Here is a 27192-nt window from a genome sequence, read left to right as displayed (position 1 = left end):
TGACAGCAGGTGTAAACAGAGGAGTTACAATTGTGCTAACAAACGACAGTTATGGAAAGGACTGAAGCAGGTCTCAGTGGCGGGGATATAGTTATGTAAAATGTTTAAGCTGATTACAACACTCTGAATTCTACAGGAAGGGATTTGGTAGAGATGGCCCATTAGAGTGTTCCAAGGTCTCTCATACTCTGCACATTGGCTGGCTGTGGGTCTCTGTATTTGCTCCCATCAACTGCAGGAGAAAGCTTCTCTGATAATGGCTGAGCAAAACTGATCTATGAGCATAGCAGAATGTTATTTGAAGTCATTGTCCCTCCCTAACCCATTAGCATAACTTCGGCCATTTTTGTTTTAGGACTATCAGGGATAGCTGCTGACATAGAAAAATCTATATAAAATCAGGCTGACCACAAACTATGTTTATGTTCAGTGGGCTTGTTATTCTCAGCATACTCTGTGGCCTTTTTGTTCCTGGGAATCCCCCAACTATAAACACAACTGGTTCTAACTGCCGGCCTCACTTATAACCAATCAAATTAAAGATCTGCTAAAACTGCTTTGTCTAGTTAGCAAAAATAACTTGAGTCTGAGCCAAGCATCCTGTAACACTTTCCAACCTACATATGAGTCAGTTGTGGGTTTTGCCTTTATAAACTGACTCTGGAAAACATTCAAGGTCTCAGTTTCAATCTCAGCCCCCGAATATGGGCTGTGTCACTGATGGATTAGTCTAGGGGTGTGCATTCAATAAACCATCCATATCTGACTAGATGTGTTGGAATGGTTTGTGTGGCTATTCCTGGACCAAACAGTTATTTTAATGCTAAATTCCTTTAACAGAACAGTATTTATATTTGGGTATTTTGTGTTTTCATATGAAGCTGAAAATTGTCCTTTCAAGTTCTCTCAAGAATTCTGTGTTGGAATTTTGATAAGATTTGCATTGAACCTGTAGATTGCTTTTGGTAGGATGGCCAATTTTACCATGTTAATGCTACCTATCCATGAGCATGGGAGATCTATCTTCTGATATCTCCTTCAATTTCTTTTTTTCAGTGTCTTAAAGTTTTTATCAGATATGTCATTTACTTCCTTGGTTAGAATTACCCCAAATTTTTAAAGGCTATAGTGAAAGGTGTTGTTTTCCCTGATTTCTTCTTCAGTCTGCTTATCACTTATATATAGGAGTGCTACTAATTTTTGCATGTTAATTTTGTATCCTGCTTCTTTACTGAAAGTATTTATCACCTGTAAGAGGTTTCTGGTGGATTTTTTAGGGTCGTCTGGAAATAAAGATACTTTAACTTCTTTCCTTCCTATAGTATGCCCTTGGTCTCATTCTGAGAAACCAAAAGATTAAAAATCAGCAGCTATTATTAAAGTTTAAGGCCTGATCTAAGGCTAGCTGGGTGGAGACAAGTCCAGCAATGCCCTGAGGGGAAGAACTCACCTTACTGCATTTTTTCCCCAACCACTAGAGATACAGTTGCTAGGAAACTGGACCATCCCCCTAGGGAGGGACAGCAGATCATTAATGGTTTGGGGACCTTCCTATAGCCAATCAATTCAAAATGCAGTATTTTGACCAATAAATGCTTGCCAGGCAGGAATTGCCCCTGCCTTGGGCATGCTGGGAGGAACCAGAATCTTTAAATCATCCAACTAATCTGAGCACAAGGCTCTTGGCTTCACTGCTTTGGCAGTGGGGGGAGAGGGGAGCCCAAGCTGCAGCTTGTAATGATTTGTAATAAAAAGATCCTCATGTGTTTTGCAATGGACTCAGCTCCTGGTGGTGGTCTTTTGGGGTATCTCGAATTGGGCGCAACAGTTCAGTTGTCTTACTGCGTTAGCTAAGACTTCAAGTACTACACTGAGTAAGAACAGAGTGAGTGGACTTATTCCTGATTTTAGTGGAAATGCTTGAGTTTCTCCCCATCAAGTCAGTATTGACTGTAGGATTGCTGTAAATTGCCTCTGTTATTTTAAGGTATGTCCCTTGTATCCCTAGTCTCTCTGGGACTTTTATCATGAAAGGGTGTTGGATTTTGTCAAAGGCTTTTTTGGCATCTAATGAGGTGATCATGTAGGTTTTTGTTGTTTTTCTTTCAGCCTGTTTATATTGTGGATTACATTTATCAATTTACATATGTTAAACCATCCCTGTATCTTTGAATGAGACCTATTTGATTGTGATGGATATTCTTTTTTATGTCTTCTTGGATTCAGTCTGCAATTACTTTGTTAAGAAGTTTAAGAAAAATTGGTCTGTAATTCTCTTTTTCTGTTAGGTCTTTATGTGCTTTCGGGTAACTGAGGCCTTGTAAACAGAATTGGACAATATTTCCTCTGATCCTATTTTGGAAAATAATTTAAGCAGTATTCATGTTAATTCTTCTTTGAATAACTGGTAGAATTCTTCAGTAAAATTATCTGGCCCGGTGGTTTTTGTTACTTTTTGATTTGGTTTGGGTTTTGGTTGGGAGATTTATAATTTTTGCTTTATTTCACTGGGGGTTATAGGTCTGTTTAAATTGTTTATCTGATCTTGATTTAACTTTGGCATCTGGTATATACTGAGAAAATTATTCATTTCTTTTAGATTGTACAAGTTGTACAGGTTTCTTTCTAAAGCATGTCCTTATGATTCTCTGAATTTCCTCAGTGTCTGTTATTATGTCCCCTTTTGTCTCTAATTTTGCTAATTTGTATCTTCTCTCTCTGCCTTTTAATTAATTTGGATAAGAGTCTTTCAATCTTATTTTTTTAATATGAAAGAGGTTTTTTGAATGGAGATGGTGAGGAAGAGAGTGGAGAGAGAGAGCCATAATGGGGAGGGAGGAGACTCCCAACAGAGATAGGGGAGAAAGCAAGAGCACAAGAGAGAGCATCTGTCAATCTTATTAACATTTATTAAAGAACCAACATTTTTTTCATTGATTATTTCTATTGTTTTTGTTGTTGTTGTTTCTATTTTTCTTGATTTCAGTCCTGATTTTATCATTTCTAGCCTTCTACTATGGAATGTTGTTTTTTCTTTTTGTTCTAAAGCTTCCAGGTAAGCCACTAAGTTACTAATATGAGATCTCTCCAATTTTTTTTATATAGGCATTTACTGATATGAACTGGCATCTTGGAATTGCGTTCATTGTGTCCCAAAGTTTAGCGTTGTGTTCTCATTTTGTGTTTGTGTTTCCATTCTCATTCAGTTCTACAAAGTTTTTTTTATTTCTTAATTATTGTCTTGACCCATTAATTCAGTAATGAGTTGTTCAGTTTCCATGGTTTGTGAACTTTCTATTGTTCTGTTGTTGATATTCAGCTTTAAAAAATGGTGATCAGATAGATTGCAGGGTGTTATTTCAATTTTCTTGTATCTGTTGAGACTTCCTTTGTGTCCATCCATATATACAATTTTGGAGAAAGTTCCATAATATGCTGAGAAGAAGTTATATTATTTTGTGTTTGGGAGAAATGTTCTATAAATGTCCATTTGGTTTAGGACATCATTTAGTTCTAGCATTTCCTTGTTTTTGTTTGGATGACCTATCTTTTGGTGAGAAGTGGGCATTCAAGCCACCAACAAGGATCAATATGTGATTTTAGCTGTTAGTCCTGTCTCTTTTATGAACTTGGGTGTCCTGTGTTTGTTGCATAGATGTTTAGAATTGCAATACTTTCTAGGTGGATTTTTTCTTTGATGTGTATGTAATGTCCTTTCCTATTTCTTTTGATTTGTTTTTGTTAGAAGTTTATTTTGTGAGATATTAAAATAGTTACACTGCCTTGCTTCTTGGGTCCATTCAGTTGGAATATCTTTTTCCACTCTTTTACCCTGAGGTGATGTCTATCCTTGATGTTGAGGTGTGTTTGTTGGGTGCAAGAGAAGTATGAATCTTGTTTTTTAGTCCAGTCTGTTAGATTGTGTCTTTTTCTTTTCTTTTCTTTTTTTTTTTTTTTTTTTTTAAGGAGCTCTGATAAGGTTTTATTAAAGGAAAACTTTCCTGGTTTATTTTTCACTAGTCTATTCCAGCATGCTTCTAATATTCAGAATCACCTGGGCCAATAATAGCCAGTGTGCATACTCTGTAGTATTTTCCACACAATATGCCCAATTCAATTTTTTTGCCACTATAGTGATGGACACCAGTTTTAGCCAACACGGCATAGTATTCTATTTCAGATTTCCTCAGAGGTGGGCAGTTGTTGGTAAGAATAACCAATTTCACTTTGCCTTAACTGATCATCTTCAGAGTCTGTTTGTATGCCCAAACATACTTTCTTTCCACTTTTCATAACAAGCTGGAGCCTAGAGTTGATCGACTCCAGAGACTTTTTCATCTTCTTTGCTGCCACCATCTTCCTGCCTTAGGTGCAGGACAGTCCTCAACCAAGATCAGCCGCCAAGATGGCCAGGGAATAAGAAAGGGCTAGACTGTGTCTTTTTACTGGGGAATTAAAACCACTGATATTAAGAGTTATCAATGATTAATGTTTATTGGTTCCCCTTATTTTGTTGTGGTGGAATGGATTTTTTCCCTTGGTTTTTGGAAGTACTTTCTTTTCCTTTGTTTTGTTTTGCTTTGTTTGTTTTGTTTTTATCTGATTTGATTTGGTTTGGTTTTAGATGTGGTTAACCTCTTCAGGTTGAGGCTCTCCTCCTAGCACCTTCTGTAGAGCTGGATTTGTACCACTTAATTTTGGTTTTATCATGCAATGTATTTTTTTTTACCTTTTTATTATGATTGAAAGTAGTACTGGGTCTGAGATGCCATCTTAGAATTTCTAGAACATCAGTCCAGGTCTTTTAGAGTCTCCACTGAAAAGTCAGGTGTTATTCTTATGAGTCTACCTTTATTTATATGTCATTTTCTCTTGCAGCTTTTAATATTTATTCTTTGATCTTTATAATTAGTGTTTTAATTATTATGATCCAAAGGGAATTTCCTTCGGATCAACAGAAGGGAGAGTGGTATAATTCTATTTCTCCTTTGGAGAAACAGAAGGGAGAGTGGTGTAATTCTATTTCAATTTTTCCCCATTTCTTTTTATTGGACATAAATCCCTTTCTCATACAATATATCCTGATTACAGTTTCCCATCCCTCTGATCTAGTCTACTTGGTGTTCTGATATAGTCTTGTACTTTGATAGGACCTACTTCTTTAAGTTAGGAAATTTTTCTTCTGTAATTTAGGTTAGAAAAATATTTTCTTCTCTTTCCTATTATTCATAGATTTGATATTTTTTCTTCTCCTTCCTTTTATTCATAGATTTTCTTTTTTTCATGATGTACAGATTTCCTGGATGTTTTGTGCCTATATTGTTTTAGATTTAGCATTTTCTTTCATCTTCTATCTTGTTTTCTATGCCTGACAGTCTCTCTCCCATCTTTTGTATTCTGTTGGTGAGGCAGTTTTCCTTAAGTTATGTTTTCTTTAGTTATCATATTTCTGCTTCATGTCTTGGACTGTTTTCTTCATTTCATTCCACTGTTAATTTATGTTTTCATAGATTTCATTAATGGATTTATTCATATCTTTTTAAAGGCCCACGAACACATTCCTAACTATTTTGAAATCTTTACCTTGTGCTTCAGCTATGCTGCATTTCTCAGGGCCTACTGTAGTAGGGTTGCTGGACTCTAATGGAGACTTATTATCTTGACTCTTATTGATTTGGTTTTATGCTGATGTCTAGGCATCTGGGTATGGGATAACTGTAATTCAAGTGCTGATATCCAGTCTTGTCTTTGTTAGGTGGGTGTTCTGTTCGTTGGTTTCTGTTACCCTCTTTGGTTCTTAGGAGAGTGTAGTGGCTGTGGGTGACCTGGTAGGAAGTGCTTTTGACAACCTTCCATCTGTGGCCACTAGAAGTCCTAGGTAGAACATGTTTCTAGTACTGGGAGCTGACACTAAGCAATAAGAATGGACTAGAATAAGGAGGGGCTGAAAAGGCCCATGGAAGAAAGGAAAGCCGGGTGTGCCACCAAGATTTGTGGAGACCCCTGGAATGGGAGCAGAGAGGATGGGGAGCCACAGCAGGCAGTCTTCTATCAGCTGGGATAAGACCAGGAAATTAGAAACAGGAGGTACCTACTTCTCTATGGCCAGCAAATCTCCAGGGAGTGCCTCCTAGAGTTGGCACTGAGACAAATAGATGAAGGGTAGAGGAAGGATATAGGAGCTATAAAAATTCTTCATAAGGGCTAGAGAGATTTCTCAGTGGTTAGGAGCACTTGCTGATTTTGCAGAGGACCCAGGTTTGGTTCCCAGCACCAACATGATGTTTCACGACCACTCATACTTCAATTCCAAGGAATCAGACAGTCTCTTATGATCTCTTTGGGCACCATACACATATGTGGCACACATACATACATGCAGTCAGAATACTCATTTAGGTAAAACAAAATAAAGCTAAAATATAACAGGGCCTCTGCCCAGGCTGGCCTTTGACTTGCTGTTTTATGGTGTTGTGCATGCTAAGTAAACACTCTACTGACAGCATATTTCCTCAACTCTGAAAAAAAAACATCTGAGAAAATAATTATTTTGAATAGTGAGTTCTTTAGTCAAAGTTTTTTATTTGGTTTGAAGCCAAAACTCCACCAAAAAGAATCTTCTCTTGAGGCTGCTCATGGCCAGGTAGCTCCATAGGATGAAAAAGCCAAGGATCGGGGTGAGCAATTACAGAAAAGTCTCTTTGAGAAAGAACTTATTGGCTAATGACTACTGGGAGAATGAGACTTTTCCTCTCCTCAGAGTGAGCCCCTTTTGGTTGTCCAAAGCAGAATGGTCAGTCTTGAAACTATACACACAAAAACAACAAAATGGACTCAGTAGGTTTTGTGTGTATGCAAATGTGTGTATATATATACGTAACAATAATAAAAAGATGCTGTTAACTTGAGAGTGGGGGTTACATGAGAGGGGTTCAGGGCAAAGAATAGTTAGAAGGAACTGGAGGGGAGAAACAGAAGGGAGAGTGGTGTAATTCTATTTCAATTTTTCCCCATTTCTTTTTATTGGACATAAATCCCTTTCTCATACAATATATCCTGATTACAGTTTCCCCTCCCTCTTCTCCTTCCAGTTTTCCCCACCTCCCCTCTCCTCCAGACCCACTCACTTTCTCTCATTAGAAAAGAACAGGCTTCTAAGAGGAAACAACCAAACATGGCAAAATAAAATATAAGATGAAGCAAAACTATCATATCAAATTTGGACATGGCAGCTCAACAGGAGGAAAAGAGTCCCAAGAGCAGGCAGAAGAGTCAGAAACACACTTGTTCTCACAGTCAGGAATCCTACAAAAATACTAAGCTAAAAATTATAATATATATGCAGAAAACCTGATGCAGACATGTGCCGGCCTATGTTTGCTACTTCAGTCTATAAGTTAATATGTGCCTATTTTAGCTGATTCAGAGGACTGTGTTCTCCTGGTGTCCTCCATCTTCTCTGCTTCCTCTTCCACAGGACTCCTTGAGCTGAGGGGAGGGATTTGATAGAGACCTCCCATTTAGACTCTGTGTGTGTGTGTGTGTGTGTGTGTGTGTGTGTCTTTCTCTTTCTGCATAATGTCTGGCTATTGATCTCTATCTCTGCATTTGTTGCCATATGTTTCCAGCTGAAGTTTTTGTGTTTGTTTGTTTGTTTGTTTGTTTGAATCCAAGCTATCTGTCTCTGGTTCAAAATAAATATGAAAAGAATAACTCATTGTCACAAACACCTTTATTTGGTAACCTCTTCCTGTTGTTTATGTTCACAGTAATCCTACCAGTACATGGAATTTCTGAGATTCTTATAGATGAGAAATCCAAGGTTCATAGAGTTACATACCTTGCTCAGAGTCATGCTGTTGCTAAGTGGTAAATCTGGAATTGTAACCCAGAGACTCTAGAGCTTCTAATGTTGTCTAGCATGTGGGTGGTTTGGTTAACATGAAACTAACTGAAGTCAAAACTGGTCAATAAAACAAAAACAGAAAAGCCCCTAGTAGGCTGGCCACTCTGGAGCTTGCGTGAGGCTCTTGCTGTTGGCCAAGGCCAGGGAGCATCCAAGCCCTGTTAACATCGCTAAACCAGAACCATTCCCTTCTGTGCAGATGCAGCTAGGTGGCATAAGAGCTGCTTTGAAGGAGAGTTTGGGAGGAAGCCAGCTTTCCAAAGGATACCCAGGCATCATGAGTTGCTCCCTCCAGTACAGCACTCTGTTGCCCTCCATTTGCCTTCTAGGATGTGCACAGGGACAGCAAGGCTCAGGCTCGGCATTTAACAAAATGCTCTGTGAAGATACAGAGCCTTGCCAGTGAGGCCTCACTGGTGTTAGATAAGTATTCTACCACTGAACTTAGCCCCAAGCTAAGCATTTCACATTCTGATTGCCACATCGTCCTACACTGACCTGTGACATAACTGCTGAATTGTGAATTCAAGCAAAGAGAGACAGTTTGACCTTACTGCCAGGATGGCTGGCACAAAAGGAGTCCCAGTACGGTGGATTTTTCTACCCAGCTCCTGCCAAGCTGGGTAGAAGTCTCATCTGGAAGGGTCAGGTATCGATTTCTCTAATATGGTATTTTAGTTTTATTTCTGTTACCATGACAAGTACTCTGACAAAAACAGCAAACAGTTCACTTTGGCACATTATTCCAGGTTATAGTCTGTCATTGCCAGAGAAGTCAGAGCAGCAGGTAATGAGAAAACAGTCATGTCACATCCATGGTCAAGATGCACAGAGGGATGAACTAACATACATGTGCTTGTGTCTTAGCTCACTTTGTTCCCTCACATAGCCCAGGGCCCAGCCCACATCTTCCCACCATAATCACAACAATCAAGATAATTTCCAGAGGCCAGCCAACCTGATCTGTCATGGAGACTCTCTTGCCAGGTAATTCTAGAATGTTTCAAAATGGCACAGTTAAAACAAGCCCTCATGCCCCTAATCACTGAGCTGCTTGCTGGGCACTCAGCTGCCTTCCCCTGCAGCACGCCCCCCCCCCCACTTCTCCCACAGTCATCTTCTACAAGCTGTTCAATTGAAGAAAAACATTGTAGGTCTGATATCTAGAACCTTCCTTCTTCCAACTCCTTTGCTGGTGCTAAATCAAGTAAGAGTGATGACCTGCTTTCTGCGGGCACTGAAGAGTCTACGTAGAAGAATTCAACAGGGAAACAGCATGAAGACCCTGACTGCTGATCAAGGGATCACTCATTGTTACTGTGAAAAAAGAACTAGTGGAGGTGTTTAAGAAGAAATTTGCACGCCTTTAATCCCAGCGCTATGGAGGCAGAGGAAAGTAGATCTCTGAGTTTGAGGCCAGCCTGGTCTACATGGTGAGTTCCAGGACAGCCGGGGCTACACAGAGAAATCCTGTTTCAGAAAGAAGAAAGGGGGAAGAAGAGGAGGAGGAAGGAAGAAAAGAAGAAGAAAAAGAGGAAGAAGAAAGAAGGAAGAAGAAGAAGAAGAAGAAGAAGAAGAAGAAGAAGAAGAAGAAGAAGAAGAAGAAGAAGAAGGAGAAGAAAATTTGCCTATGATGGTACTGTAATTGAGAATCCAGAACATGGAGAGGAAATCCAGCTACAAAGTGTATGTGCCAGTCCCTGGTACAAGGTGATTAGCTGAAGGTTCCTGTTGTATAAAATATTAGGACTCTTAATGTTTACTATCAATAGCCTATAATTATTGTGGTGATTATTATTAACCTGCTACCATAACAATAAAAGACATAGATACCTGACAGAGTTTTAATAAGCCTATTTCACCTGGGGCTGGGCAAGATATTAACCCCCAATACCTAGTTATGTCCCAGTCCCACATCCCATGCCATTTGCTCTAATCATTCCTATCTGGGCTACTTCCACATGCCATGCCTATCCTCAGAGTAAATTCCTCCTGGCCATGTGGTTCTTCTTTACACTAGCCCAAGGTGGTCTGCCTTATCTTCCTCTCTCGTACCTGCCTCTCCCCCTTCCCGTGATCCTTCTGACCTCCCAGCCCATTAACTTTAGCTCTGCCTACCTCACTTCTGCCCTGCCCAGGTGTGTAAGCAACTTTATTTAGCCAATTAGGAATAATTTTGGAGGCAAGGTCACACAATATCATTTTGGTATATGTAAGTCTGCCCATAAAAAAAAAAAAGAATGGGAGGGGGCAATTAATATCTGAATACAAAGCACTAGACCATACCATAACAGCTTCCTGAGTTTTAAGTGTTTGTTCTTGGTGAGACTTTTTTGCTAATGAGTAAAATTTCCCTTCTGTCCTTTGTCACCAAGTTTTAAAAACTCAGTTTGTATAATACAACAATTTGGGATCTGCTTTTAACTTGGACTAGTGTAACTCCTTCATACAATAAAATAAAAAAATCCATAAACAAACAAACAAAAATTGTCATCACATATGGGGATCAATTTTTGGGCCCATCTCCTTATCCTCCTTACCTCATGCCCAGTGTTCACCAGAATGCATGTGGAGGCTATCTCCTTTTCAGGATTAGGTTCCTTTCTAAAAAAGCAGACACTACTCTGGCATTCCTCCTACCATCTTCAACTAAAAAACAAACTGCCTATGTTCAGCAGGTCACCCTGGTTCCTGCAAACTGGAAGTTCAAAACAATGAAAAGTTTGCTGGAGGACTTTTTGTTTTCTGGAGAGTGCTTCTGGGCAGATCACACACTGACAAATTCTTCCCAAACTGTAATAATTCAATCATCTACAAAAGTCTGGTTCTCCATGCTTAGCATCCCAAGGTAGCTGCTCTTGCCCATGTTCGACCACATCCTGAAGTGGATTTAGGATTAACACACAAGGTGACAGCACAGTTCCTTGAATAATGTTTTCCTTCCACTGGCAGACAGGCAGGCAGGCAGGCAGCAGCAAGTGACTGCTGAGAGGTCCAATATTGGTTGGCTTTCAGCTACCTTAAGAAATACAGAGATCAAACTTGCTTTAGTCCATTGTTTTAGAGGTATAGTGCATGGCTGTATGGCCCTGCTGTCTGGGAAGCAGGGACACTTGGTACAGTGAAGTAATGGGAAGCAAAAGGAAACAGGAAAGGTGCCAGGTGGTGGAGGATCATGCCTTTAATTCCAGCACCAGGGAGGGGCAGAAGCAGGTGGATCTCTGTAAATTCAAAGCCAGCCTGGTCTACAGAGTGAGTTCCAGGACAGCCAAGAATACATGGAGAAACCCTGTCTCAAAAAAAAAAAAAAAAAAAAAAAGAAGAAGAAGAAGAAAGAAAAGAGAAAGGAAGGAAAAGAAACAGGAGGAGTATTCATCCCAGTATTCCGTTCAAGAACAAGCCCCACTGATCAGACCTCCCTCCACAAGGCCACTGGCCAACAAGGTCATTACATAGGGGCCAAGCCTTTGACACATGAGTTGGGGATGGCTATCCAAACGAAAGCAATTATCTTGGAGTTAAAAATCATTTAACAAAGTCAGCCCAGAGACAGCAGCGGCTCCTATAACCCCAAACCACTGACAGCTGTCAAGAGAAAAATGGAAAGATGGAAAATGAAAAGATGGCAGTCTCACATTCTAGTCTCCTGACCCATCCCGCAGGCTAGTCAAACAGGGTCCACCTGAAAGAGGGAGTGGAAATTAGGGGACAGAGACATGAAGAATGGAGACAAGACAGATTCCTGATCAAGTCTCAGTTTACTGAACGTGCAAGCAACACGTATAAAGCAAAGGGTACAAGCAAATTTTTTACATTAGCAACACGTCTGTGCCACCTGGCAAGGCATGCAGGAATTCACTCAAGGTTAAACAAAATCCGCTGTCTGGTTCTCAGGGTTGCAGGGAGCTTGCTATCTACTTCTCAGGCTCAGAGTAACCTGCTTGCAAAGACCGCCAAGGACAATCTCTGAGAAATGGAACTATGGATAAGACCCACATCTGCCAAAGCCAGGAGGCAGAATTCCAATTACCAGACTCCTTCAGTCTCCCTAATGTGCATGCCTGTCTGCTAGCAAATGGTGCTCTTTTTTTCTCTTGTAAGTCTTGTCTTTAATTGTAGATTCTTATTATGAGGCGATGGCATCCTTGGGAAAAGAGGGAACACTTTACATAAGAACTTCCACCTGAGAAAAGTTGGTAGAGTGCTTACCTAATGGGGACAAAGCCAAAGAGGTTAGATTTCCAGCCCCACATAGACTTGGTATGGTGGCTCACACCTGTAATCCCAGCACTTAGGAGGTGGAGGCAAAAGGATCAGAAGCTAGGGGTCTGGGCTACATAGGGTGTTCAAGGTCAGCCTGGGCCTCAAAAAATAAAATTCTTTAACTGTGACCTCTGGAAACAAGGTCCCTTCAAAGCATCCATCCTAAAGGGACCTTAATGTTCATGAATGTATAAAGAATCTTCCTCCATCAGTTTTCTCCTAGCACACAAACATCGGCACAAATATATGAGGGTTCCTCCATTTTGGGAGTATTGGGGTGGTGGGGGCAGGCATGCTATATTGAAGAGAATCCAATGCTGAGGCATAGCAGCCACCAGAGGGCATGTGCATCATCCTTTCTTAAGTCAAAGTATGCAGAGACCTTGGAACACACAGCTCTAAGTGGAAGCCTCCATCAAATCCCTGCCCCTCAGGCAGAAAAATTATAAGAGCTAGAGAGGATGGAGGACACCAGGAGAACAAGGCCATCTAAATCAACTGAACAAAGCGCATACGAAGTCACAGAGACTGAAGCAGCAAGCACAGGGCCTATTTGGGTCTACACCAGGTCCTCTGCATATATATTATAGCTTTCAGTTTAGTCTTTTGATGGGACTCCTGTGTGTGAGAGCAAATGGTTGATTCTGTGCCTTCTCGATCTTTTTCTTCTATTCGTTTGCCTTGTTCAACTGTGATGTGATAGGTTTTATTTTATTATATTTTATTTTGTGGTGTTTCATTGTTATCAACTAGAAGCCTGTTCTTTTCTAATGAGACATAGAAAGGGAGTGGTGATTCTGGGTGGGAAGGGGAGGTGGAACTAGGAAGAGTAGAGGAAGGGGAAACTACAACCAGGATATATTGTATGAGAAAAAAGTCTATTTTCCAAAATGATACTCAACTGTCTTATGTAAACTGACCAATTATTCCCAAGGATGAGATACTTCTGTAAGTAGACATCAATTCTAAAAATCAAAACAAAACAAACAAAAAATTAAAAAAAAAATTTATTTTTAAGTCAAAGAGGTGTCAAAGTCATAGCAAAACTTACAGGGTAAGACTTAAAGCTACTAAGGAGAATCAAAGGAAGTGAAAATGCACAGGGCAATTATGAATTAATGAACACAGGAAAGAATAGGAGAGGGAGAACAGTGAGAATGTGCTGAAGATACTAGGGGAAAGGATATGGTGTTACTTTGATCTCTCACAAGCACCCAGGTAAATGAATAATGGGTTAAGATTTCTAAACTCCACACTACGTGCTTAAGACTCATCCTCCCCATTGGCGCTGTCTCTGTCATCCTCTGCTTCCTCAGCCTCTTTTCAATCATCCTTGCTCGACTCCAGCTGGTCATCCCCGTGATCCTCATTCCTGTCATCGTCAAGAGGTTGCCCTCAGCAGATTCATCACACTTCCCCAGACTCCTACTTCACATTAGTCTCATCCTTCTTCACAGAGGCACTCCTCTGCTCTTCTTCAGACTTTTTCTTCATCTCTACTGCTTGTTTGCTTTGCTCTTTTTCAATTTTTTCTAGGCTTTCCAGCAGAGAAGCCACTTTTGGTTTTATCAGAGTTATCTCCTTAATGGCCTGAAGAAGGTCCCTGTTGTTCACTCTTGGAGTTAAATACACTTTTGGCCCCTTGTGAGGTGTTTCCTGACACATGCTGGTGTTGAGAAGACACCGAACCTTGAGCAATAGGCAGAGGAATGCACACAGGATAACCGTACATCCTGTCATAATAAACCTGTTGCATCCTGAGGAACTGAGTAGAGAGGCAGAGAAGGGTGTTCTGGTACTGACCACACATCTCCGCTGTGGACTGCTTCACACACACTTTCCTCGATTCACTTTTGGCTCTGCAGCCAGGTTAATATCTAAAACCTGGCCAGCAATCATTCTGCCATCCTCTCCAGCTCCAGCAGCCTGGACATTTCTTTCATTAACATACCGGATGAAGGCAAAGCCCTTATGCACAGAGCAACCCACAATTTTGCCATACTTTGAAAAGATGGCCACCACATTAGACTTCTTGACCACATGAACTGCTGAGATTCCCAGTGAATACATGAAAATTTATGGATGGAGGATCTGTCTTGCTGGTAACATTGCTAGCCATCTCCTCTGATGATAAGGTTTCTCACAAAGCTGAAAATGTAGCTAAAGATTAAAAAAAGAAAAATCTCACAAGAGATAAGAGAGAAGAGACTGCCTCTCCTACCTTGGGTCTGTGCTGAGATGCTGAGGCTACAGCAAACAGGGAGCACATGATTGTCCCCCATCTTCACAATCAGCAGCCATCAATTCTAATGATTGTAGTTTGGTTTTTGTTTTGTTGTTTTTTATGTATCTGTTATTGGGAATCGCATGTGCCACAGTTCATAGAGAGGCCAGAGACAACTTTTGGGAGTCAGTTCTCTCCTTCCACTATATGGGCTCCAACTCAGGTTGTCAGGCTCACAAAACTTGAAGGTGTAAGACCCTAACACTGAAAACATCAAACACTTGGGGAACAGGGCTTGAGAGACTCAAACTGGAACTGACATGGAGGCCTCCTTCCTGAGGACTAGCTCTTATATCATCAGAAGCTGTTATGCAAGCAGCCAAGGGAGAAAAGCAATCAGCAGTCCTACCCAGCTTGGAAGCCTACAAACCAGAACGACCACCTCTCCAATGGTGCAATAGTGCTATTATAATCCTGGGGTAACCAAGAGATGTCTTACTTAAGGCTAACTCAGTAAGAGGGAATTCATTTATGGTACTGTAAATCAAGCCAACTACTGGTAGCCAGAGGAAAATCTAATATTGCCACTTTTCTTAACCAATATAGTCTCTTATTGCATTTTAAACACTTATCCTTATTCCCACAGGTAAGTGTAGCTACTACCCTCTCATCTTAGAACCTTCTTTTTACAATAGATGGAGACTACTACAGAGATCTACAACTAGTCAAAATGCAAAGAATAAGTGGTTGGAGGGTGTCAGGCCCCAATTGGGAATCCTCAATGCAACTCTTACACCTAAGACTCAAGAAGACAGGGAGATTATAAGTGGGAGGGCCAGGAGGCCTGCTCTCGGATAGTGTCATCTAAGCATGACAGGGACGCTGCAGCCAGGAAATCTCAATAAAATGGTTGCCTAAACAATTCCCTGCATAATGACAACTCCAGTCAATATGCCAGTCAGGATAGGGAAAATTTCACAATGCCCCACCCCTAGATAAAGAACTGCAGACAATCAATGGCTACTGACAGAGGGGGGTCTTCTCCACGAGAAAGTCCCTTGTTCAGTCACCCAATCCCAAATGGTCAGCCCTAAACATACGTACCTAAAATAACACTAACCAGGCTCAGCGGGGAGGGATGGGTAACAATAATCCTAATCCTAAAGAGTAGTCATAAACTTTAGAGGGAGTAGGAGAACACAAGAAGGGCTCGAGATGGGGAAAGAGAGGTAGAAATATTCAAATATGATATACCATTGTAAGAAATTCTTAAAAAATAAAATTAAAACTTTAAAAGTATGAAACTACCAATATAGACTTATTGTAGATCCTGCCTATTAGCACACTTCAGGAATAAAACTACTATTTTTTACTTTTCAAAAAGAAGCAAAAACAAAGAGGCGGCTGACTGGGGGGCTAGAGGGTGTAATAGGAAATGCAGACCAGCCCTTTGCGACCTCTGAGCAGCTATCTTACTTGGAAAGTGCTTCCTCTGACATCTGCCCATCAGCAATTACATCTCCATAAACAGTCCCACCTTTCAAGATCACACCCTGAAGAAATGTCTGCCCACTGCTGCTCATTCCTCCCAGGTGTCCCTGTGAGGGAAGCAGGACTCACTAACTTGTGAGATCAAATTAAGGACACTTGCTACTCCTTCAGAGTTCCAGAGATCAGTTCCCAACGCCAATGTTAGGAGACCTACAACTGTCTGTAGCTCCAGCTCCAAGGGGATTGGACACCCTCCTCTGGTCCTGGTGGGTACCTGCATATGGATGCACACAAATATAAATAAAAATGAACCTGAGAAGAGACCAAGCCCATAAACCAAACTAAGAATAAAAAGGAGTTCATGAACCCCAGGCCCTAACTGAAGAGCTACAGACAGCTGGTGGCTTCCGGGGAAGGAGAGTCATTTTCCCTAAGGGTGTGGCTCCTGGAAGATGGATGGCTCTCCAGTGGATGTCCTCATGCCCACACGTTTATTAACAGCATACAGGACTCAATAGGCTATTTTAAAAAATAAATAACATGAAGTTGTGGGGACACAGGGAAGAGGGTTGAACCAGATGCTGTTGGGGGAATGATGAATATGATCAAGATACATTGTATGGCTGGACAGTGGTGTCACACACCTTTAATACAAACACTTGGAAGGCAGAGGCAGGAAGACCTCCGAGTTTCAGGACAGCCAGGGCTACAGTCTCTAAAAACAAAGAGTCATAATGAAACCATTACTTTGTGCAATTTACATATGCTGAGAAGAGTTTAAAGTGTTGACTCTGGAACAGGAGACTTACATATTATCTTCCCCAAAACCTTAGGCCAATAGATGATTAAACATCTTTGTTTACATGCTGCCACCTGGTGGCTACAGTGAGACACTCTGAAATGCTACCACAGAAAATGAAAACCCATGATAGCTGATAATCTGAAACATTATGTGGAAAACAGACTGTCTTCTTTACATCCCCCTTGTTCCTAGCCATAAGAGATACTTCGCCTGTACATGATGGCATTAAGGGGCTTATCAGATGAACAAACTGGCTGACCAGACAGCACACTTGCTGGTTGCACTGCAGTGTGAGAAAAAAGTCTCTTCAAAGTTTGCTCACAAAGCACGTGACACAGTTTTGTTCACTCAACAAAATCTTACTGTGTCCTTTATTTCCAGGTAGTCCAAATTCCATTCTAAGGGTGATAAAAGACCCCATGGGAAACAGGGTCCCCACCCTGTAAGGTCATGTAGTTGTACACCTCAAAATTTTGAATGCCCTGGTACACAATAAAGCCTGAGTGACAGACAGCCAAGCCCAAAGCTACTGTCTGGATGGGAAACTGAGGCCAGGGAATCAAACAACTTGTTATTCAGTAATAGAATCCTAACCGTTGCACACTCACTTTCCTTGAAGAGTGTTTATCATGGTAACAACAGGTATACATGAGCTGGGTGAGATGGGGCTTCAAGTTGATATGTGAAGTTAACTAATCCATTATCAACATATAAAAGGAAAACATTCTAAAGAGGCCAATCTGAGCATTACCACAAAAGAGAATGATATTTCACTCTCAGAAAACACTGAATTTTAATTAAATAGAGGTAATGTCTACCAAATCCTTATATATTCATTTTTTGATGGTGTACTTTAATCCCAGTACCCTGGAGGCACAGTCTGGTAGATTTCTGCAAGTTTTGGGAGACAAATTTCTCTGTGTAGCCTTGGCTGTCCTGGACTCAATTTGTACAACAGGCTAGCCTTAAATTCCCAGAGACAGGGAGGCCTGTCTCTGCCTCCCTGAATGCTAAGATTACAGGCCTTACAGGCCTGTGCCACCACCCCCAGCAACTAATTACTTAAAAAAAAAAAAAGAATACTTCTGACTTACTGGAGCTCAGTGGATAAAGATGTACAGCCAAGTCCAGTGACCTGAGTTCAATCCCCAGGGCCCACATGGTAGAGACAACGGATTTCCACCAATTGTCCTCTTACCTACACACATAAACACACAAATAAGTATTTGTAGGGAAGGTGAGGTGCCTCAGTGGGTAAAGGCACTTGTTGCCAAGCCTGATGACCTAAGTTTGATCAAGAGGACTGACAGGGTGAAAAGAATCAGCTCCAGAAAGTTGTGTGGACAAATAAATAAAAGTAAATGAAAGTCCATGCTCATGTATTTGAAATGTAAAATAAATATTTAAAAAGAATGCCTACTAAACTAGGTGTATAGCACATTCCAATAACCCTAGCACTTGGGAGGCAGAGGCAGGAGAATCAGGACATCAAGGTCAGCCTACATATCAAGTGTGAGGCCAGCCTACACTGCATGAGATCCCATCACAAGAAAACAAATAGTAAACCAGTTCTTCTTGGGATTGGTGATGGAGCTCAGACAGTAAAGTCCTTTCTTAATATGTACAAAGTCTTAGGTTCCAGTCCCTAGCATTGCATACACCAGATATATGTAGGCACATGCCTGTAAGCCAGCACTGGGAGGATCAGAAGTTCATGGGAGTTTTAAAGCCATCCTGGGACACATGAGACCCTGTTTAGAAAAGAAAACCAGCCAGACAGTGGTGGCACACACCTTTTATCCCAGCACTAGGGAGGAAGAGGCCAGCCCGGTCTACAAAGTGAGTTCCAGGACAGCCAGGGATACACAGAGAAACCTGGCCTCAAAAAAAATAAAATCATGGAGGGAACCTGGCCCAAGGCCTGGGGCTGCCACTGCTGCCGCCACTCACTGGCTGCCCTTGTGAGGGGAGAAGAGCTTGGGGCTGCCTGAGGACTTCAGCCTAGATGGTTGCACTCAGGCTACCAGCAGGATGGTTAAAGCCATGGGCAGGTAGAGTGCAGCAGCCTGGAGCTCTTGTAGTTCCTGCCTCTGACACACTAGCCAATAGGGTTGCCCTGACTCTGAGCAGCAACAAGATAATTGAGACGAAGAATGGTTCATTTTCTAGTTAAGTCTCCTCGAAAGATTTCCATGGTCCATGCTGCCTCCAGAAACTATGCTGACTTCTGTGATCCTTGGAGCTGCTGGAAATCATGTGAAAGTTGAGATCCATGCTGTACCAGAAATTATGCTGATGCTCATGATCCATACAGCCACTGGCTGCTTGGACAGAGCAGCTTTTTTTTTTTTGACATAATTTTCTTATTGACTATTTGAAAATTTCATATCATGCCCACATCACACCAACTTCCAAGTCCTCCAGGGTCTGACCACACACACACACTCTCTCTCTCTCTCCCCGCCCCTCCCACCCGCCTAAAAAAAGTCTAATTTGTTGTGCCCATAATATTCACGGGAGCATGGTCAAAGTCCCAGTGTCCAGCCCCTTAAAGAAAACTGAGTCCTTCCCCTCCCACACTCAACCAGAAGTCATCAGTTGTGGAGAGCTACACTTCAGCATCCTTATCACAATTTTTAAAAGTTCTCTTCAATGGTCTTCTGTCTAGGCTCTTACTTTGGGGGGAGAAGGAGAGCCATTAGAGAAGGCTTCTGTGCCCTCGCTCTCAGCTGGGAGTCTGCAGTCATCAATTCTACTGCAGAAGTAGCTTCCGTGTTCTTTACACAGCAGGAGCACAGATCAGACTTCCACAGGTTTGTGACAACATGGTCTCTGGCATCAGCACATGCCACAGACCTCAACAGTCTCCAGTGGCAGCACAGACCACAGACAGCAACATAGCCCTCTGCCACAGCACAGGCCACAGACATCATCACAACCCTTAGCAGCAGCACAGGCCAAGGATATCAACATGGCCTCCAGGGCAAGAGCCATGAACACCAATGTTTCCCAGAGGCAGCCCAGTAATCAACATGGCTTCAGGTGGCAGCATAGACCACAAACATCTGCATGTCTTTTGGTGGTAATATGGGCCACAGACATCAACCCAGCTGCTGAATGACTATGGACTCAAACATGGCTCTTAGCAGCAGCATGGACCACAATCATCAGCGTGACTGCACTGGCCACTCACATCAACATGGACCCCATCGCCAGCACAGCCCACAGACATCCACATGGCTTTTGGTGCTAACACAGGCTATGGACATCAACCTATACTCCAACTGCAGCAGGACCATGGACCCAACATGGCCCCATCGGCAGCACAGTCCATGGATATCAACACAGACTTCAGCTGCAGGACCACAGAGCCCAACATGGCCCTCAGAGGAAGTACAAGCCACTCATATCAACATGGCCTCCAGTGGCAATCGGGACCATAGACACTAACATGACCTCCTGCAGTAGCAGACTATGGACATCCATTTTTGCAGTGTCATTGATGACTATGGACTCATAACTAAGAATGAGAGACTTTGAAGGCTCTGTGCCTAAATTTTGGAATTAAGCAGAGTTTGCCATCATGCCTGGCTTTAAATGTGACTTGCTTTCTTCTGGTCTGCATTCTCCCATCATCACTAATTGTGCAATGATAAATCTATCAAGTAATCCAAAGTTCAGAAAGTCTTTTCCCTGTAGTGATAACAGCCCATTAGGGAGAGGAGGACAAGGGGATGAATATACCTCAATACTTTTGTATCCTTTTTCTGGTTCTTCCAAGTTATTATTTACATTTTCTTCTATGAGATCTATTTTTAAAAGATTTTTTACAGGTTAATTATAATTATGTATGCATGTATGTGTCCTGTATTCAGGTTCATGCACTTGAATACAGTGCCCACAGAAGTTAGAAGACGGTGTCAGATGCCCTGAAGCTATAAGGTGGTTGTGAGCCACCTGATGTGGGTGCTGAAAACAAATGATTCAGGTCCTCTAGAAGAGCAGCATGCATTCTGACCATTAAGCCATCTCTCTAGCCCTAAAAAAAAAAATAAGAAGATGGCGACTAGCACACACAGTTTCTGAGTGGTGAGATACCTGATCTTCTGAGTTGGAGAATGGAAGGACCCCCAACCCAGGAAAACCACAGCGAGGCTTTGTGAACACCAGGGAACATCGCAGGAGGTGAAAACTTTGGCCTCCGGTCACCCGGAGACTTGCTTGGGGAAGGAGAGAAACGATCCTTTGTTCTTGCGGCACTCCCTGCCCCCAGACCTCCTTCCTCCTCGGCACAGCAGCACAGCGGACTCATCTTTCTCAGCGCAGACCTAACTGCCTGGGGTATACAGCCGCTGAGAGGAGCCCCAAGCACTTTAGCGGCAGACAAAAGCCCCGGAGTCCCAGATTCGCGCAGCGGCTGCACCATCCTCCCAGGGCGCGAATCTGCTAGACACCATACTAGCTCCGCAGGATCGCCATCACTGACAGTACGGCCCGCCCAATCCCACAGTGACAGAGAATACGCTATATACTCACCAAAACCAGGCAGAAACATCATACAACCTGGACACACCAGGCGCTGGGCCTCCCAATCTTGGAGAGCACAACAAAGAGATCCCAGGACTTCCCAGAAAGCATTGGGACTAGCAACCCAGTCTCCAGTTACAGCGGGAAGTGGCAGCGGAGCAGCACTGAACTGGCGGGGCACCACAGCCCTCCAGTTTAAGACTAACCAGGGCCAAACCAGAGAACAGAGAGCCTGGTTACCCCATCCCTGCTGAAGTGACCACCCTGAAATCTCCAGCTGCAGCAAGACCTCAGAACCTGGCAGTGACAGCAGCACAGAACTGGCGGAACACATCAAAGAAGCAGGGCCAAACCAGAGAGCAGAGAGCCCCGGATACCAAGATCTCTGCCAAGAGACCTGCCTGTAAGTGAGTGCACCCTTGAGAATCTGCAGTTCCCCAGATCCTGGGTCCTTCTAAATCAGAAGCCAGGCAACAAACCCCCCTCCCACCCACATACCCACTTTGGGAAACAGAGGGGCACTAGGGACATTGAAGTTCCTGCCCTGTGGGCCTGATTGAGGAGTTAAGACAGCTAATGCCAGAAATTACGCTGCGATCATCATTAGCGCCTGCAACATATACAGTGCAGAGCCCCTCCCACACACTCAAGGGTTCAACATTAGCCATCACTCTGTCCCTCGAGAAACTCATCCACGCACACTTACACACACAGACACACACGCGCGCGCGCGCGCACACACACACACACACACACACACACACACACGCTTGCATTTGCCCCGTTTGCGCCTGCGTACTTTCCTCCCACAGGTACAGCTAGTCCTCAGCACACGCTGAGAGTGCTCAGCTTCCTGAAGAACTCTCCAGACACCAGAGAGAGACAGCACCAGTCTGATCTGCAGAATCCAAAAACAAACAGGGAAGGTTTCAGATAAGCCAATGGCCAGAGGTAGGTGAAAGAACACTTCCAACATAAATCAGGACATCATGACTTCACCAGCAAACCCCAAAATCGATGGATACACCAATTCAGCAGAAGCACAGGAAAATGATTTTAAAGCCATGCTTGCCCAATTATTTGAGGCTCATAAGGAGGAAATGAACAAGTCTTTCAAAGAGATGGCCAGTCAATTGGAGGCAAAGAAAGAAGAAATACACAATATCCTTAAAGAAACACAGGCAAACATAGCCAAACAAATAGATACACAAGAAGAGGAAAAATTAGTGGCATATAAGAAGGAAATGAAAAAAGAAATAGAGGCCATTGTAGAGAGACAGGAATCCAAATTCAAACACATGAAAGAAATGGTGCAAGGCATGAAAACAGAATTACAATCAATAAAGAAAACACAAAATGAGAAAACCCTTGAGCTGGAGAACTTGCAGAAAAGATCAGGAACCACATAAGTAAGCATCACCAACAGAATACAAGAGATGGAAGAGAGAATCTCTGGAGCTGAAGACACACTTGCAGAAATGGATACTTCTCTCAAAGAAAAAGTAAAATCAGAAAAGTTCCAATCACAAAATATCCAAGAAATCAAGGATGCTATGAAAAGACAAAAATCTAAGAATAATAGGAATTCACGAAAAAGAAGACTTCAGACTCCAAGGTCCAGAAAATATTTTCAAGAAAATCATAGAAGAAAATTTTCCCAACTTAAAGAAAGAGATGTCCATAAATATACAAGAGGCCTACAGAACTCCAAATAGACTAGACCAGAAAAGAAACACACCACGTCACATCATAGTCAAAACACTAAATCTACAGAACAAAGAAAAGATATTAAAAGCAGCAAGGGAAAAAGGCCAAGTAACATATGAAGGTAGACCTATCAGAATCACACTGGACTTCTCATCAGAAACTATGAAAGCCAGAAGGGCCTGGGCAAGTATCATGGAGACTCTAAGAGATCACAAATGTCAACCCAGACTTCTATACCCTGCAAAGCTTTCAATCAACATAGATGGAGAAAACAAAATATTCCATGACAAAACTAAATTTACACAATATCTACACAGCACACCATCCCTACAGAAGATACTAGAAGGAAAACTCCAATCCAATGAAAACAAATTCACCCAAGAAAACAGGGCATACAGATAATGTCCCAACAAAAATGAAAAGAAAACAAGCAATGAAACAGGGTTAGATCATCGACTCCATTACAAAAGGAACTAACATGCATTGGTCACTATTATCTATCAATATCAATGGACTCAACTCACCAATAAAAAGACACAGGCTAACAGATTGGTTAAGGAAACAGGATCCAACATTCTGTTGCATCCAAGAAACACACCTATGCAACAAAGACAAACACTACCTCAGAGTAAAGGGCTGGAAAACTGTTTTTCAAGCAAATGGTTCCAGAAAACAAGCTGGAGTAGCCATCCTAATATCTAATTAAATAGACTTTCAACCCAAGTTAATCAAAAAAGATAAGGAGGGCCACTATATTCTCATCAAAGGAAAAATCCACCAAGAGGACATCACAATCTTGAATATCTATGCCCCAAATACAAGAGCACCGACATTCGTAAATGAAACATTATTAAAGCTTAAATCATACATTGATCCTAATACCTTAATAGTGGGAGACTTCAACACTCCACTCTCACCAAGGGACAGATCAACTAGACAGACACCAAATAGGGAAATAAAAGCACTCACAGAATCCCTAAATCAAATGGACCTAATAGACGTCTACAGATCATTTCACCCAAGCTCAAAAGAGTACACCTTCTTTTCAGCACCGCATGGAACCTTTTCCAAAATAGACCATATAGTGGGCCACAAAGCAAGCCTCAACAGATACAAAAGGATTGAAATAATCCCTTGTATACTATCTGACCACCATGGACTAAAGCTCGACCTCAACAACAACAGAAACAACAAAAAGCCGACACGCACATGGAAACTGAACAACTTACTACTCAATGACAGCTGGGTTAAGGAAGAAATAAAGAAATTAAAGACTTCCTAGAATTCAATGAAAAGGAAGGCACAACATACCCAAATTTATGGGACACATTGAAAGCAGTGCTCAGAGGAAAATTTATAGCACTAAGTGCCTGCAAGAAGAAATTCGTAACATCACATACAAACAACTTAATGGCCCAACTGAAAACCCTAGGAAAAAAAGAAGCAGATACACCCAAGAGGAGCAGACAGCTGGAAATAATCAAACTAAGGGCTGAAATCAATCAACTAGAAACAAAACTATCCAAAGAATCAATGAAACAAAAAGCTGGTTCTTTGAGAAAATCAACAAGATAGACAAACCCTTAGCCAAACTAACTAAAAAGCAGAGAGAAACTATCCAGATCAGCAAAACCAGAAATGAAAATGGGGACATAACCACAGACACTGAGGAAATCCAAACAATTATTAGGTCATACTACAAAAGCCTATATGCCACAAAATTTGAGAATCTAAATGAAATGGATAATTTTCTTGAAAGATTCCATCTACCAAAACTAAGTCAAGATCAGGTAGAAAGACTGAATAGCCCTATATCTCCCAAGGAAATCGAAGCAGTCATTAACAGTCTCCCCTCCAAAAAAAGCCCTGGACCAGATGGCTTCAGCGCAGAATTCTACCAGATCTTCAAAGAAGTGCTAACTCCAATTCTCCTCAAGCTATTCCACAAAATAGAAACAGAAGGAACACTACCAAACTCATTCTATGAAGCCACAGTCACCTTAATACCTAAACCACACAAAGACCCAACAAAAAAAGAGAACTTCAGGCCTATCTCTCTTATGAACATTGACGCAAAAATACTCAATAAAATACTTGCAAACCGAATCCAAGAACACATCAAAGATATCATCCACCATGACCAAGTAGGCTTCATCCCAGGCATGCAAGGGTGGTTCAACATACGGAAATCCATCAATGTAATCCACTACATAAACAAACTGAAGGAGAAAAACCACATGATCATCTCCTTAGATGCCGAAAAAGCATTTGACAAAGTCCAACACCCATTCATGTTTAAAGTCTTGGAGAGATCAGGGATACAAGGCACATACCTAAACATAGTAAAGGCAATATATAGCAAGCCTATAGCTAACATCAAACTCAATGGAGAGAAACTTAAATCAATCCCACTGAAATCAGGGACAAGACAAGGCTGTCCATTGTCCCCATATCTCTTCAACATAGTACTTGAAGTCCTAGCCAGAGCAATAAGACAACTAAAGGAGATCAAGGGGATACAAATCGGAAAGGAAGAGGTCAAAGTGTCACTATTTGCAGATGATATGATAGTATACATGAGCGACCCCAAAAATTCAACCAGAGAACTCCTTCAGCTGATAAACACCTTCAGCAAAGTGGCAGGATACAAAATCAACTCAAAAAAATCAGAAGCCCTCCTATATACCAAAGACAAAAAGGCTGAGAAAGAAATTAGGGGAACAACACCCTTCACAATAGCCACTAATAACATAAAGTACCTTGGTGTGACTCTAACCAAGCAAGTGAAAGACCTGTTTGAGAAAAACTTCAAGTCTCTGAAGAAAGAAACCGAAGAAGATATCAGAAGATGGAAAGATCTCCCGTGCTCATGGATTGGTAGGATTAACATTGTGAAAATGGCCATACTGCCAAAAGCAATCTACAGATTCAATGCAATTCCCATCAAAATACCAACTCAATTCTTTACAGACCTTGAAAAAAAGATTCTCAGCTTCATATGGAGAAACAAAAAACCCAGAATCTCCAAAACGATCCTGTACAACAACAGATCATCTGGAGGTATCTCCATTCCTGATCTCAAGCTGTACTACAGGGCAACAGTAATAAAAACTGCTTGGTATTGGCATAGAAACAGAAAGGAGGATCAATGGAACCGCATAGAAGACCCAGAAATAAATCCACACACCTATGAATACTCGATATTCGACAAAGAAGCCAATTCCATTCAATGGAAAAAAGACAGCATCTTTAACAAATGGTGCTGGACCAACTGGATGTCTACATGCAGAAAAATGAAAATAGATCCATATTTATCACCCTGCACAAAACTAAAGTCAAAGTGGATCAAGGACCTCAACATAAAACCAGATACCCTAAATCAATTGGAAAAAAAAGTGGGGAACAGCCTAGAACTCATTGGCACAGGAGACAACTTCCTGAACAGAACACCAACAGCACAGGCTCTAAGAGCAACAATCAATAAATGGGACCTCATGAAACTGAAAAGTTTCTGTAAAGCAAAGGATACCGTCATCAAAACAAAACGACTGCCTACAGATTGGGAAAGAATCTTCACTAACCCTTTATCTGACAGAGGACTAATATCCAGTATATACAAAGAACTAAAGAAGCTGAAAAGCAGCAATCCAAGTAATCCAATTAAAAAATGGGGAACAGAGCTAAACAGAGAATTCTCGACAGAGGAATATCGAATGGCAGAAAAACACTTAAAGAAATGCTCATCCTCATTAGCCATCAGGGAAATGCAAATCAAAACGACCCTGAGATATCACTTTACACCCATCAGAATGGCCAAGATGAAAAACTCAAGCGATAACACATGCTGGAGAGGTTGTGGAGAAAGGGGAACCCTCCTCCACTGCTGGTGGGAATGTAAACTGGTACAACCACTCTGGAAAGCTATCTGGCACTTTCTAAGACAAATAGGAATAGTGCTTCCTCCAGACCCAGCTATACCACTGCTAGGTATATACCCAAAGTTTGTTCAAGTACACAAAAAGGACACTTGCTCAACCATGTTTATAGCAGCTCTATTTGTAATAGCCAGAACCTGGAAACAACCCAGATGTCCATCAACGGTGGAATGGGTACAGAAATTGTGGTATTTTTATACAATGGAATACTACTCAGCAATCAAAAAGGAGGAAATCATGAAATTCGCAGGCAAATGGTGGGATCTAGAAAAGATCATTCTGAGTGAAATATCCCAGAAGGAGAAAGACAAACATGGGATATACTCACTTATATAGA

At 41.7% G+C, this 27192-nt stretch overlaps 2 pseudogenes; both read right to left on the bottom strand.

The window, feature by feature from the left end:
• Positions 1-3919: 3919 nt before the first annotated feature.
• LOC132656429 (large ribosomal subunit protein eL30-like) lies at positions 3920-6720 on the bottom strand (annotated as a pseudogene).
• Positions 6721-13157: 6437 nt separating this feature from the next.
• On the bottom strand, positions 13158-24994 carry LOC110566702 (heterogeneous nuclear ribonucleoproteins C1/C2-like; annotated as a pseudogene).
• Between the last annotated feature and the right edge of the window lie 2198 nt (positions 24995-27192).

The sequence above is a fragment of the Meriones unguiculatus genome, chromosome 9 (genome assembly GCF_030254825.1).
Source record: "Meriones unguiculatus strain TT.TT164.6M chromosome 9, Bangor_MerUng_6.1, whole genome shotgun sequence".
NCBI lineage: Eukaryota > Metazoa > Chordata > Mammalia > Rodentia > Muridae > Meriones > Meriones unguiculatus.
Note: the sequence above shows the minus strand (reverse complement) of the source record. Positions and strands in the feature narration are given on the sequence as shown.